Source organism: Rhinopithecus roxellana, chromosome 19 (genome assembly GCF_007565055.1).
Source record: "Rhinopithecus roxellana isolate Shanxi Qingling chromosome 19, ASM756505v1, whole genome shotgun sequence".
In the NCBI taxonomy this organism is placed as follows: Eukaryota; Metazoa; Chordata; class Mammalia; order Primates; family Cercopithecidae; genus Rhinopithecus; species Rhinopithecus roxellana.
In genome coordinates, this window is record NC_044567.1 from 34,194,016 (window position 1) to 34,207,429 (window position 13,414).

The 13,414-nt window shown below is 42.2% G+C and overlaps 1 protein-coding gene across 3 annotated transcripts in view; it reads left to right on the forward strand.

Moving 5' to 3' along the window:
- The window catches only part of CDRT4 (CMT1A duplicated region transcript 4), a 76,478-nt gene that overhangs the window by 19,358 nt on the left and 43,706 nt on the right, over nt 1–13,414 (forward strand). Inside the window, exon 1 of one of the 3 annotated variants that reach the window (XM_030922851.1) lies at nt 7,207–7,286. The exons of the other annotated variants lie outside the window; for them this stretch is intronic. The gene's annotated coding sequence lies outside the window, so the exon portion shown is untranslated. Of the gene's footprint in view, nt 1–7,206; nt 7,287–13,414 lie in introns of those variants that run through there. 3 annotated transcript variants of the gene reach the window in all.

The following is a 13,414-nucleotide window of genomic DNA, read 5'->3' on the forward strand; positions in this document are numbered from 1 at the left end:
ATTGCTGGTGGGAATGCAAGATGGTATGGCCACTTTGGAAGATAGTTTTACACAACTAATCAGTTTCTTACCACATGATCCAGCAATATTTATTATTCTTATTTCTTGATATTTATCCAAATGAGTTGAAAGCTTATGTCCACATAAAATTCAACATATGAATATTCGTAACAGTTGACTCATAATTGCCAAGAATTGGAAGCAGTCAACATATCCTTCAGTAACTGAATGGATAAGCAAACACTTGTATATACATACAATGGAATACTATTCAGCAATAAAAAGAAATGAGCTATTAAGCCACAAAAAGATATGGTGGGACCTTAAGTGCATAGCTCTAAGTGAAGGAAGCCTGTCTAAAAAGGCTACTTATTGATATAATTCCAACCATATGACATTCTGGAAAAGAAAAACTGTAGAGACAAAAGAGATAAGTGGTTGTCAAGGGGGTGAGGGAGGGAGGGATGGATAGATGAAGAATAGAGTGTTTTTAGGGCAGTGAAATGATTCTGTGTGATACTTTGCACAATAGTGGACACCTGACATTATGCATTTGTCAGAACCTGTAGAACTGTACAACGTAGAGTGAACCTCAGTGTAAACTATGAACCTTAGTTAATAACAACATACCAGGAATCTTAGTAATAACATACCAGTGTTGATTCGTCAATTATAACAAATGTGTCACACTAATGGCAGATATCAAACACAAAATACTCTGGGAGATAAGGTATATGGGAACACTACGTACTTCTCAAATTTTCTATAAACCTAAGATTTCTGTACAAATTAGTCTATTAATTAAAAAAATCAAACTCACTGACCAAATTCTCCAAACTGCTCTTCTTTCAGTCTGTCTTACCTCAGTCAATGGTTCCACCAAGTATACAAATATGAAAGCCAGAAACCCAGGAGTTAACTTTGATATCTTCCTCACATTCAAGTCTGCATCTAATAAGGCAAGATCTGCCACTTTGACCTCCTAGACAATTCTGGAATTCATCCCTTTCTCTTCATATTTTCCCCATCCTTCTAGTTCATCAGCCATCACACGGGCTGCTGCAAGAAACTCTTGAATGTTCCACCTGCTGCCACTCTTGACCATGTTGTATCCACTGTGTGGCATCCATTGTGGGTTCAAAACACAAATCTGAGCGCATCACTGACTGCTCAAAATGCTTAATGCCTCCCTAATGCCCTTAGGATGAGGACAGGGCTTCCTCATGTGACTTTTCCTCATGGTTTTTCCCAGGCTCATTTCCCACCACACTCCTCTTGTGCATTTGAGACTTGCTGAATCTTGCTCTCTTTCACTCCAGACCTTTGTACATTCTGTTTCTTGTCCTGGAAATATTCTTATTTCTTCTCTTCACCTGATACTTTCCACTCAATCCTTTAAATTTCAGTTCAGTTATCACTTTTTTAGAGAAGTCTTCTATGACTTCCCCTGATTGGACCAAATCTCCATATTTAGGCTCCCATGTGACTCGAAATCACATGTTTATCTGTGAGACTGATTGACAGCTGTGCAAACTGCAGGCTAGGGAAGGCCTTAGTGACCCAGAGGGTAGGACTGGGATTGGTTTTGCCTTTCAAGCCTCAACACCATGCTGAAAAAAGGTATTTGTTGATGAATGAATAAATAAATGAATAAAAAGTCTCTGATGATTTTGAAGATGATAAGTATGCACTAAGGCCTCCACCAAAAGTCTTTACCCTTGGATTAAAGCAAAGAGACTGCATTATTTGCTCAGGAAGCAAGGTAATTCAGACTTTCAGAGGGAGCTGCAGAATTCAGGAAGCTGTTATTTTAGGACTCTCTTTTTCTGAAAGCTCACCAACTCAGCTGCAAGTGCTCACTCCATCCGTGATCTCATCCAGGGAGGGAGCGTTTTGGATTTAAACACACTTGGCTGTTGAAGAAACCCTATAGCAAAATATGGTGACTTCATGTCCTCTTTTGTCCTTAGAATAAGCACAATTCTCTTGATGCTGGGGTAGCCTGGGGAGGAGTTCCCTGAAGGAATAGAAAAACAGTACTTAAGGAGCATGCAGTTTTTTTTGTTTTTGAGACAGAGTCTCACTCTGTCATCCAGGCTGGAGTGCAGTGGCGTGATCTCAGCTCACTGCAACCTCTGCCTCCCAGGTTCACGCCATTCTCCTACCTCAGCCTCCTGAGTAGCTGGGACAGGTGCCCACCACCACGCCTGGCTAATTTTTTGTATTTTTAGTAGAGACAGGGTTTCACCGTGTTAGCCAGGATGGTCTCGATCTCCTGACCTCATGATCTGCCTGCCTCGGCCTCCCAAAATACTGGGATTACAGGCGTGAGCCACTGTGCCAGCCAGGAGCATGCAGTTTTAATTCTATAAAAGGACCATTGTAATAGGGTTCATACATGTTCATTTATATATTTTTAGAGACAGGGTCTCACTCTGTCACCCAAGCTGGAGTGTAGTGGCGGCTCTTGACTCACCGCAACCTCCGCCTTCCAGGCTCAAGCCTATCTTCCCACCTTAGCCTCTGGAGTAGCTGGGACCACAGGCACGTGCCACTGTGCCTGGCTAATTTTTGTATTTTTTGTGGCTACGGGGTTTCGCCATGTTGCTCAGGCTGGTCTCGAACACCTGAGCTGAAGTGATCCACCCATCTCGACCTCCCAAAGTGTTGGGATTACAGATGTGGGTGTGGGCCACTGTGTCCGGCCAATTTTTAAATTGTTTTTCCATGTGTTTGTCTAAGAATGACACATCACTAGGTATCAGGTTCTCCAGTGTGAGAGAAGTTATTATTGCCTTCCTGGGACTCGCAGATCCACCTGCCTCTTTATTCACTGAAGTCCCATGCTATGTAGCATTTGAGAATTCTATAATCCCCCACTCCCCACTGCTGTGGGCTTCTGAGAGTAACTGGAATTCAATTGGCAGATCCACTAGATCCCATTTCTATTCACGTACTCTTTCAACAGACCTTCCGAGCCCACAAGTTAGCATGTTGGCCACAGTAATTTTCTTGACCTTCAATCACTGAGTCCTTTTTTTCCACTGGAGTATAAGCTTCATGAGGGCAAAGGTCTTTGTCCATTTTTCTCACTGACATATCTAGAACAATGTCTTGCACTCAATAAATACCTGTTGATTGGATGGATGCACAGATCCCTTGTATTAAAATGTATTCCAGATACAATGTATTCGTGTGTCTGTATGCTTGGCATTCAGCCTCCACCTGCTGTTTCTTTGGTAATAGAACCCTGGTTTTCCACAGGGAAAAATCCTCATCTCCCTTTCAGACTCCTTTCAGAGGCTGGCCCCTTCCCCAAGATTCAAGTCACTAAAACTTGATTCCAGGTCTTTTGTGGAACTCCTGGGAAGAGAAGCCCTCCCCAGAGGGGACTTGAAACTGGAAAGTTGTAAGTAAGGGGCTTCTGGGGACTACCACGTAGTGACCACTTCCACCACGTAGTGACCGCTTGCCAGGGAATGGAGCCCAGACTGAGGAAGGTAGAACTTAGAGAAACCTAGATGAACTGAGTCTTGAGGCTGCTGCTTTCTGTGCTTAAGCCAGCGCTTATCTGTATTATTCTCCTTGGGCTGCTATCACAAAGTACTGCAAGCTGGGCGTCTTCAACAACAGCACTTCATTGCTTCATAGTTCTGGAAATTTGAGATCAAAGTGTTGGCAGGATTGGTTCCTTCTGAAGGCTGCGAGGGAGAACCAGCTCCATGGCCCTCTCCTCGCTTCTGGTGGTGTGCTGGTGATTTTTGACATTCCTTAGCTTGCAGATGCTTCACCCCAATCTTTGCCTTTGTCTTCACCCGCTATTTTCCCCATGTACACATCTCTTTGTCCAAATTTGCCCCTTTTCTGACTCCATACCAGATTAGGACCCATCCCGATGACCTCATTTTAATTGAACTGTCTCTGTAAAGACCCTGTTTGCAAATAAGGTCCATACACAAGTCCTGGGGTTGGGGCTTCAACATCTTTTCCAGGGACGCCATTCAACTCATAATACTCTCTCTTGCAGCTGAGAGCCTTAATGCTTAACGTTTCAGTTCCATGTAGCAAATCCTGTGTTTAATAGGAAGCCATTCAAATAAAGAGAAGGAATTTCCATTTTTTTCATATAATTTTTTCATTGGCCAGAAACATAACAAATAATCTGAGGGGAAGAAGGCGACATTGTATATTTCTTGCATTCTGTACCATATATATCTTCATATATGTACACATATACATGCAAATACATATGTGTGTGTGTGTATATATATATGAATTCTATCTATGTAATTCTATCTATCTACTCATCATCTTCCAATCATCTCTACATTTATAATATAGAATGTCTCACAGTTTTTATGCTTTCTTCCTCATGTGTTTATCCTGAACTAAAAACCATATCTAACCTGACTCTGGCTGGTCCCCCCAGAAGCGATTCTCCTTGTTTACCTGGATGCTGTTAAAACCTCCCCAGAGGTTGCTGGTTTCGCAGCCCAGCAGCTTCAGAGTTACACAGGGAGGGACAGAGGCTGGAGCTGGAAGCTGCCCCAGTATGAGGAGCTGATGTCCCCATTGGCATCTTCTCTGTGACAGATGCCCCAGGTGCCGGGTGGATAAATTTATGTCTTCACTTCTCTGTTTGTTTGGTTTCTTAGAGAGTAAACAAAAAAATGGCAAGTATCTCTTTTGTGTCAGGCACTTTTCTAGGTGTGAGAACACAACAGTGTGCAAGGAATACACAGACTTGAATGTTACAGAGCTTATATTTTGATAGGGTTAGCAGAGTTCCTATTTCGGTTGGGGAAGCCAGTCCAATACTGTAAAGATGCCTGACCTCATCATTTTTAGTGAGAAGTCACTACACGGTGGAGAATGGTGGAGAAGAGAGAAGCCTTGCTTTGATGTTGCTCTTGGGGTGATGGGGCTGGACTCCCAGCCTGGTATGGATAATTCTGATTTTCTCCATCAGGAAGCCTCCAGCCTGTGTACCTCCAAATTAGGGGAAGTTGTGGGGACCAGTCCTGCGTGCCCTCTACCCAGCTGCGGGTGTAAATGTCATCCTTCTCATGCCAAGGCAGCATTTCCTGTCACCATTGTCATTTCCACTTGTCATAAACAGGGGTTGGGGGTCTGCCCTGGTGTATCTCTTACCAGGCTTTCTTTGGATTTCATTTCACCTAGACACTCTTCCAAAAGGACACAAAACCCAGTGACAACGCTGATTTTTAGTTTTCTTCTTTGGTTGCTGTGGTTCCTATACTCTTGATGATTTAACATATTTCTAGGGCTTTCTATGCCTGGAACCAGCATAGACCATGAATGTCTTTGCTCTTTTATGTTCAGCAGCTTGTAGCTCCATGGCTGAAGAAAAAAATTCAGTCATTAAATGTAGTACAGACATATTTGGAAATGTAATACATGCTTCAAACATGGGATGTTTTTGAAATTTTCTAGAAAAATCTCTTCAGTTTTCAGGCTGGGTGGAGGTTCATTCCTCAGAAGGGAGTTGGGCTATTAGGAAAATAGAAATGATGTGTGCCTGTTCCAGGAAATGCAAGTTGAGAGTGGCTTCTCATCCGGCATTAAGCAAGTTTATTCGTGGCGGGAATGGACAGCCCCAGGGCTCTCAAAGGCTCTGTCTGGGAAGGGGGTGCAGTAAGGTGGGAAAAGACTGTGATTCTGGGGAAGACCTGCTGGACAGTCTCACTAGGCTCAGCTTCCTCATGTGGAAACATTGGTTTAAAAAAATACCTACTTTGTAGGGCTGCTAGGGGTGACACAGGAGGGACCCCACGAGAGCGATGGTGTTTGAGTGGGTACAGGCAGGGGCTTCTAGAATCAATGCCTCCCAGGGCAGCTATTCTGCTGAGTGCTGCTGCATCTGGTTCCCAGGTGGGTTTCACATGGTAGAAGTTCAATCTGGAGATGCTCCAAAATGGCTTATCCATTGCTGGATGAAAATCAAATTGAAACGTATTGAAATGATGAGTGTTATGTTAGTGAGTAGGTTAAACCTGTCAAGAGTTTAGGGATTCAAAGCCTGGCGCTGCCATGCTCTAGCCGTGTGTCTAAGCAAATAACTTTCCCTCTTTTTTAAAATTGTTTTCTTTTTTTTTAATTTGTTTTTTTGAGACGGAGTCTCGCTCTGTCGCCCAGGCTGGAGTGCATTGACGTGATCTCTGCTAACCGCAACCTCTGCCTCCTGGGTTCAAGCAATTCTCCTGCTTCAGCCTCCCGAGTAGCTGGGACTACAGGTGTGCACCACCACGCCCGGCTAGTTTTTGTATTTTTGGTAGAGATGAGTGTTCACCATGTTGGCCAGGCTGGTCTCAGACTCCTGACCTCAGGTAATCCTCCTGCCTAGGCCTCTGAAAGTGCTAGGATTACAGGCCTGAGCCACTCTGCCCAGCCAACTTTTCCTCTTTTGAGGGGGCATCAGGTCCTTCATCTATAAAATGGGAGAAGTAAGAATACGTATCTCATACAGGTGCTGCTAGTTCCTGAGTTAGGATTTGTAAATGTTTAGAAATGGGCCTGACACATCATGCATTTGCAATAATGTATTATTAGCTTGTGTTATAAATGCCTCATCTGGACACAAGATAGCTAGTAACCCCCTAAGTGGTTTTCAGCTGGGGAGGGAGAGTAGTAGGGGGTCATCTCGGAATCATGATGTTTAATGATTATGATTATTTTACTTATTTGGAATTTCAAATGAGATTAAAGGAAGGAATGAGATTTTCTTTTTTTCAAAAAATGGATTGTTTTATAAAAAAGGTTGCAAAAGCCTGTCCTACTAGAGAATACACTTGGGCCTGCCTACAACTCTGTGCATTATTAATTCTAGCATCATATTGTAGGGAGTATATGCTGTGTCAAGTGTTTCTGGCATGCAAATGGGACTATTCTCCTTGGCAAGCCAGGCTCATCCACTTATAAAGGAGAAGTTAAGAGTAAAGCTTTTGCATGGCCCTTGGACAGTTTATGAACCTCTCCACAACTATTTCTCTAGTTTAATACTAAAGGCATTCTTGCAAGGTGACTAGGGCAGACGTTATTATAATTTTCCTTCTATAATGAAGACATTGAGCTCTTAGAGAAGGAAAGGGAGCTTCCTAAGGCTCACACATGGTAAAAGGCAGAATCTACTTCCTACTGTACCATAAACTGCTTGGAACTGAAATACTTACTGCCTGGGTCTCACAGGTGGTCAATAGCCATGGGAGAAACACGCTAGGAAGAAATCACTGCAGCGTGGCTCAGGAGGCTGGGACCTGCTTTATGGGGTAAGTATGGGCATATGGTGCCCTTTCCTCTTGGGCTGGAAAAGACAGGGAGAAGTAGCAAGTTTCTTTTCCTATAGGGAAACCACTGGCTTCTGGCATTGGTTCATCTTTAAGGAATTTTGCAATGAAGTAGCAAATGATCAGTGGTTATTTCCTGAACATTTTCTGCATAGGACTTCGATATATGCACAGGGGTTGTTGGAGATCAAGAGAGCCACAGGCCACTTCAGAGTTCCTAGAACTGTGAAAAGTAGAAACAAGAAAACAAGGTTCCAAACTCACTGCGATGTTCACAATGCTTACATTGAAAAATAATGCTTCTCAGTCTACTAAAAACGCAGTGTCATATAATCGCATGGTCTTAAGTTAATTACAGGATTTCTAAAAATTAATAAGTTAATAGTGTATGGCAGGAGGCCTGCCAGCCCTGTGTACCTTGCATGTGGGGCAACTAAAGCACACTCCGTACTCTTAAGAAGTCATTGACCCACTGGAGTAAACAAACATGTGAACAACTAACAATATCACAACGAGATAAGTGTGAGTGGCATGTCAGTGGAGCCCCAAAGAGGGAGGATCAGAAAATGCCTGACAGGGGTGAAGCTGGGCTGGGAGGAAGGGGAAGTGCCTCTTGATTGAGGCTCTGCTCTTTCTCCTCTTCCCTTCTTCCTGTGTCTCCTCACTTTCCTTCCACCAGATCCTTTCCACTTCCCTAGCCCCACTATTGTCTGGTCTTAGAGGGAGGAAAAACAAAGTCTGCTTTCAGATTTTTTTTTTTTTTTAAGCTATAGAAGTGCTTTGGTTTCTTTGAGCTTTTCAGTGAGAAAGAATGCGGCAGTGGGAATATATTGGAAATAAACTTATCAGTGCTTTGAAGTATAACACCAGCACTGTGGTGTGGTTGCTGCGTGAAGCGTGTGAGAGGAACGGTGGAGGAAGATGAGGCTGACAAGGTTAAGTGGGGCAGAGTACTACTGGGAGTGTAGGGAGGGGGAACCGAGGGACATCATCAAACAAATCTGGAATCTGAGCAAAGCGAGTTTTCTGAAAGAACTCCAGCAGTGGTGTGGAGAATTCCTTTTAACGGTGAGAGACCAGATGCTGTGGTTACCTTGCAGAAGCAAGGTGGATCCCCACTCCAAATTCAGTTTGGATGTCAAGATTGATGTCATCACACATACCAAGAGAACATGCACATGTTTATTACTTACATCAAGCTTGTCCAGCCCACAGCCTGTGGATTGCATGTGGCCCAGGATGACATTGAGTACAGCCCAATACAAATTTATAAACTTTCTTAGAACATTTTGAGATTTTTTTTGGCTAGTTTTTTTTTTTTTTAAGCTCATCAGCTATTGTTAGTGTTAGTATATTTTATGTGTGGCCCAAGACAATTCTTCTTCCAGTGTTGCTCAGGGAAGCCAAAAGATTGGATGCCCCTGACTTACATGATAAGGCTTTCTGGGGAAGAACAGGGTAGACATCCCAGGCTAGTTCAAAACAGCTTGGGAGAGCAAGAAGAAAGACTGGCTTGGGATTTGATTTTCATTTCTTTTTATTTTTACAGATGAGGTCTCACTATGTCGCCCAGGCTGGTCTTGAACTCCTGGGCTCAAGTGATCCTCCCACCTTGGTATCCCAAACTGCTGGGATTACAGGCATGAGCCACCACGCCTGGCCAAGCCTTGGAATTTTTAATAGTGGTTGCAGTATGAGCAGGGGCTTGTGTGGTTTGGATTTCCTGCTTGCAGCAACAAAGAGCATCCAGACTTTCACATGAGCTTACCCAGATGTAGGGCACAAGGGGGTTAGGGAAAGGGGAGGCTTAAAAGTTGTTAGCAGGCCGGGTGTGGTGACTTGAAATACTGTAATCTCAGCATTTTGGGAGGCCTAGGTGGGTGGATCACTTGAGCCCAGAGGTTTGCAACCAGCCTGAGCAAAATATTGAGACTCCTGTCTCTCCAAAACAATAAAAAATAAATATAAATAAATAGATAGATAAATAAATGGCTAGACATGATGGTGTGCACCTGTAGTCCCAGCTGTTTGGGAAGCTGAAATGGAAGGATCGCTTGAGACTCAGAATCTGAGGCTGCAGTAAGCTGTGATTGCACCACTGCACTCCAGCCTGGGTGACAGAGTGAGACCCTCGTCTCAGAGAAAAAAAAAAAAAGTTGTCAACAGTCAAAAAAATAGATTTAGACTATTACAGCAGAAGGACAATTGGGTGATGTTGTGGTAATCTAGGCCAATGGTTCCCAGACTTTTGTTAAAGATACAGCTTCCTATTCTTTTAGCAAATTTGAAATGTACAATATGTTATTATTAACTGTTGTCACCATGCAGGGCAACAGATCACTAAAACTAATGAATTCAGTCTAACTGAAATTGTGTCCCCACCAACATTTCTCGTTTCTCTGCCTCTTTCCTCTATCCACCCCTGCTGCCGCTACCCCAGCCTCTGATATCAGCTTTCTACTCTGTGTTGGTGAGATCAAGGTTTTTAGATTCCACTTATAAATGAGACCACATAGCATTTGTCTTTCTGAATCTGGCTTATTTCACTTAGCATAATGCCTTCCAGGTTCATTCATGTTGTTGAAAAATGACGTGATTTCCTTCCTGTTAAAGGCTAGCTAGTATTCCATTGTGTGTATGTACCACGTTTTCTTTATCCATTCATCTGTTGATGATGGATACTTAGTAGCTTCCATATCTCGGCTGTCATGAATAGTGTTGTGATGAACATTGGGATGCAGTTATTTCTTCGATGTACGAATTTTAATTCCTATGGATAAATACCCAGAAGTGGAATTGCTGGATGATATGGTGGTTCTATTTTTCGTTTTTTCAGGAAATTTTGTACCGTTTTTCCTAATAGCTGTGCTAACTTACATTCCCACCAACAGTGTACAAGGATTCCCTTTTCTCCATATCCTCACCAACACATTAAGTGTGAGTTGATATCTCACTGTGGTTTTAATTTGCATTCCTCTGATGATTAGAGATGTTAAGCATTATTTCATATGCCTGTTGGCTGTTCATATCTCTTCTTTTGAGAAATGTCGGTTCAAATCCTTTGCCCATTTTTTTATTTTATTTTATTTTATTTTTTTATTTTTTTTTATTATACTTTAAGTTCTAGGGTACATGTGCATAACGTGCAGGTTTGTTACATATGTATACTTATGCCATGTTGGTGTGCTGCACCCATCAACTCGTCAGCACCCATCAATTCATCATTTATATCATGTATAACTCCCCAATGCAATCCCTCCCTCCTCCCCCCTCCCCCCTCCCCCCTCCCCATGATAGGCCCCAGTGCGTGATGTTCCCCTTCCCGAGTCCAAGTGATCTCATTGTTCAGTTCCCACCTATGAGTGAGAACATGCGGTGTTTGGTTTTCTGTTCTTGTGATAGTTTGCTAAGAATGATGGTTTCCAGCTGCATCCATGTCCCTACAAAGGACGCAAACTCATCCTTTCTTATGGCTGCATAGTATTCCATGGTATATATGTGCCACATTTTCTTAACCCAGTCTGTCACAGATGGACATTTGGGTTGATTCCAAGTCTTTGCTATTGTGAATAGTGCCGCAATAAACATACGTGTACATGTGTCTTTGTAGTAGAATAATTTATAATCCTTTGGGTATATACCCAATAGTGGGATGGCTGGGTCATATGGTACATCTAGTTCTAGATCCTTGAGGAATTGCCATACTCTTTTCCATAATGGTTGAACTAGTTTACAATCCCACCAACAGTGTAAAAGTGTTCCTATTTCTCCACATCCTCTCCAACACCTGTTGTTTCCTGACTTCTTAATGATTGCCATTCTAACTGGTGTGAGATGGTATCTCATTGTGGTTTTGATTTGCATTTCTCTGATGGCGAGTGATGATGAGCATTTTTTCATGTGTCTGTTGGCTGTATGAATATCTTCTTTTGAGAAATGTCTGTTCATATCCTTTGCCTCACTTTTTGATGGGGTTGTTTGTTTTTTTCTCGTATATTTGTTTGAGTTCTTTGTAGATTCTGGATATTAGCCCTTTGTCAGATGAGTAGGTTGCAAAAATGTTCTCCCATTCTGTAGGTTGCCTGTTCACTCTGATGGTAGTTTCTTTTGCTGTGCAAAAGCTCTTTAGTTTAATTAGATCCCATTTGTCAATTTTGGCTTTTGCTGCCATTGCTTTTGGTGTTTTAGACATGAAGTCCTTGCCCATGCCTATGTCCTGAATGGTACTACCTAGATTTTCTTCTAGGGTTTTTATGGTATTAGGTCTAACATTTAAGTCTCTAATCCATCTTGAATTAATCTTCGTATAAGGGGTAAGGAAAGGATCCAGTTTCAGCTTTCTACTTATGGCTAGCCAATTTTCCCAGCACCATTTATTAAATAGGGAATCCTTTCCCCATTTCTTGTTTCTCTCAGGTTTGTCAAAGATCAGATGGCTGTAGATGTGCGGTATTATTTCTGAGGACTCTGTTCTGTTCCATTGGTCTATATCTCTGTTTTGGTACCAGTACCATGCTGTTTTGGTTACTGTAGCCTTGTAGTATAGTTTGAAGTCAGGTAGCGTGACGCCTCCAGCTTTGTTCTTTTGACTTAGGATTGTCTTGGCAATGCGGGCTCTTTTTTGGTTCCATATGAACTTTAAAGCAGTTTTTTCCAATTCTGTGAAGAAAGTCATTGGTAGCTTGATGGGGATGGCATTGAATCTATAAATAACCTTGGGGAGTATGGCCATTTTCACGATATTGATTCTTCCTATCCATGAGCATGGTATGTTCTTCCATTTGTTTGTGTCCTCTTTGATTTCACTGAGCAGTGGTTTGTAGTTCTCCTTGAAGAGGTCCTTTACATCCCTTGTAAGCTGGATTCCTAGGTATTTTATTCTCTTTGAAGCAATTGTGAATGGAAGTTCATTCCTGATTTGGCTCTCTGCTTGTCTGTTGCTGGTGTATAAGAATGCTTGTGATTTTTGCACATTAATTTTGTATCCTGAGACTTTGCTGAAGTTGCTTATCAGCTTAAGGAGATTTTGGGCTGAGACGATGGGGTTTTCTAAATATACAATCATGTCATCTGCAAACAGGGACAATTTGACTTCTTCTTTTCCTAACTGGATACCCTTGATTTCTTTCTCTTGCCTGATTGCCCTAGCCAGAACTTCCAACACTATGTTGAATAGGAGTGGTGAGAGAGGGCATCCCTGTCTTGTGCCAGTTTTCAAAGGGAATTTTTCCAGTTTTTGCCCATTCAGTATGATATTAGCTGTGGGTTTGTCATAAATAGCTCTTATTATTTTGAGGTACGTTCCATCAATACCGAATTTATTGAGCGTTTTTAGCATGAAGGGCTGTTGAATTTTGTCAAAAGCCTTTTCTGCATCTATTGAGACAATCATGTGGTTCTTGTCTTTGGTTCTGTTTATATGCTGGATTACGTTTATTGATTTGTGAATGTTGAACCAGCCTTGCATCCCAGGGATGAAGCCCACTTGATCATGGTGGATAAGCTTTTTGATGTGCTGCTGAATCCGGTTTGCCAGTATTTTATTGAGGATTTTTGCATCAATGTTCATCAGGGATATTGGTCTAAAATTCTCTTTTTTTGTTGTGTCTCTGCCAGGCTTTGGTATCAGGATGATGTTGGCCTCATAAAATGAGTTAGGGAGGATTCCCTCTTTTTCTATTGATTGGAATAGTTTCAGAAGGAATGGTACCAGCTCCTCCTTGTACCTCTGGTAGAATTCAGCTGTGAATCCATCTGGTCCTGGACTTTTTTTGGTGGGTGGGCTATTAATTGTTGCCTCAATTTCAGAGCCTGCTATTGGTCTATTCAGGGATTCAACTTCTTCCTGGTTTAGCCTTGGGAGAGTGTAAGTGTCCAGGAAATTATCCATTTCTTCTAGATTTTCTAGTTGATTTGCGTAGAGGCGTTTATAGTATTCTCTGATGGTAGTTTGTATTTCTGTGGGGTCAGTGGTGATATCCCCTTTATCATTTTTTATTGCATCTATTTGATTCCTCTCTCTTTTCTTCTTTATTAGCCTTGCTAGCGGTCTGTCAATTTTGTTGATCTTTTCAAAAAACCAACTCCTGGATTCATTGATTTTTTGGAGG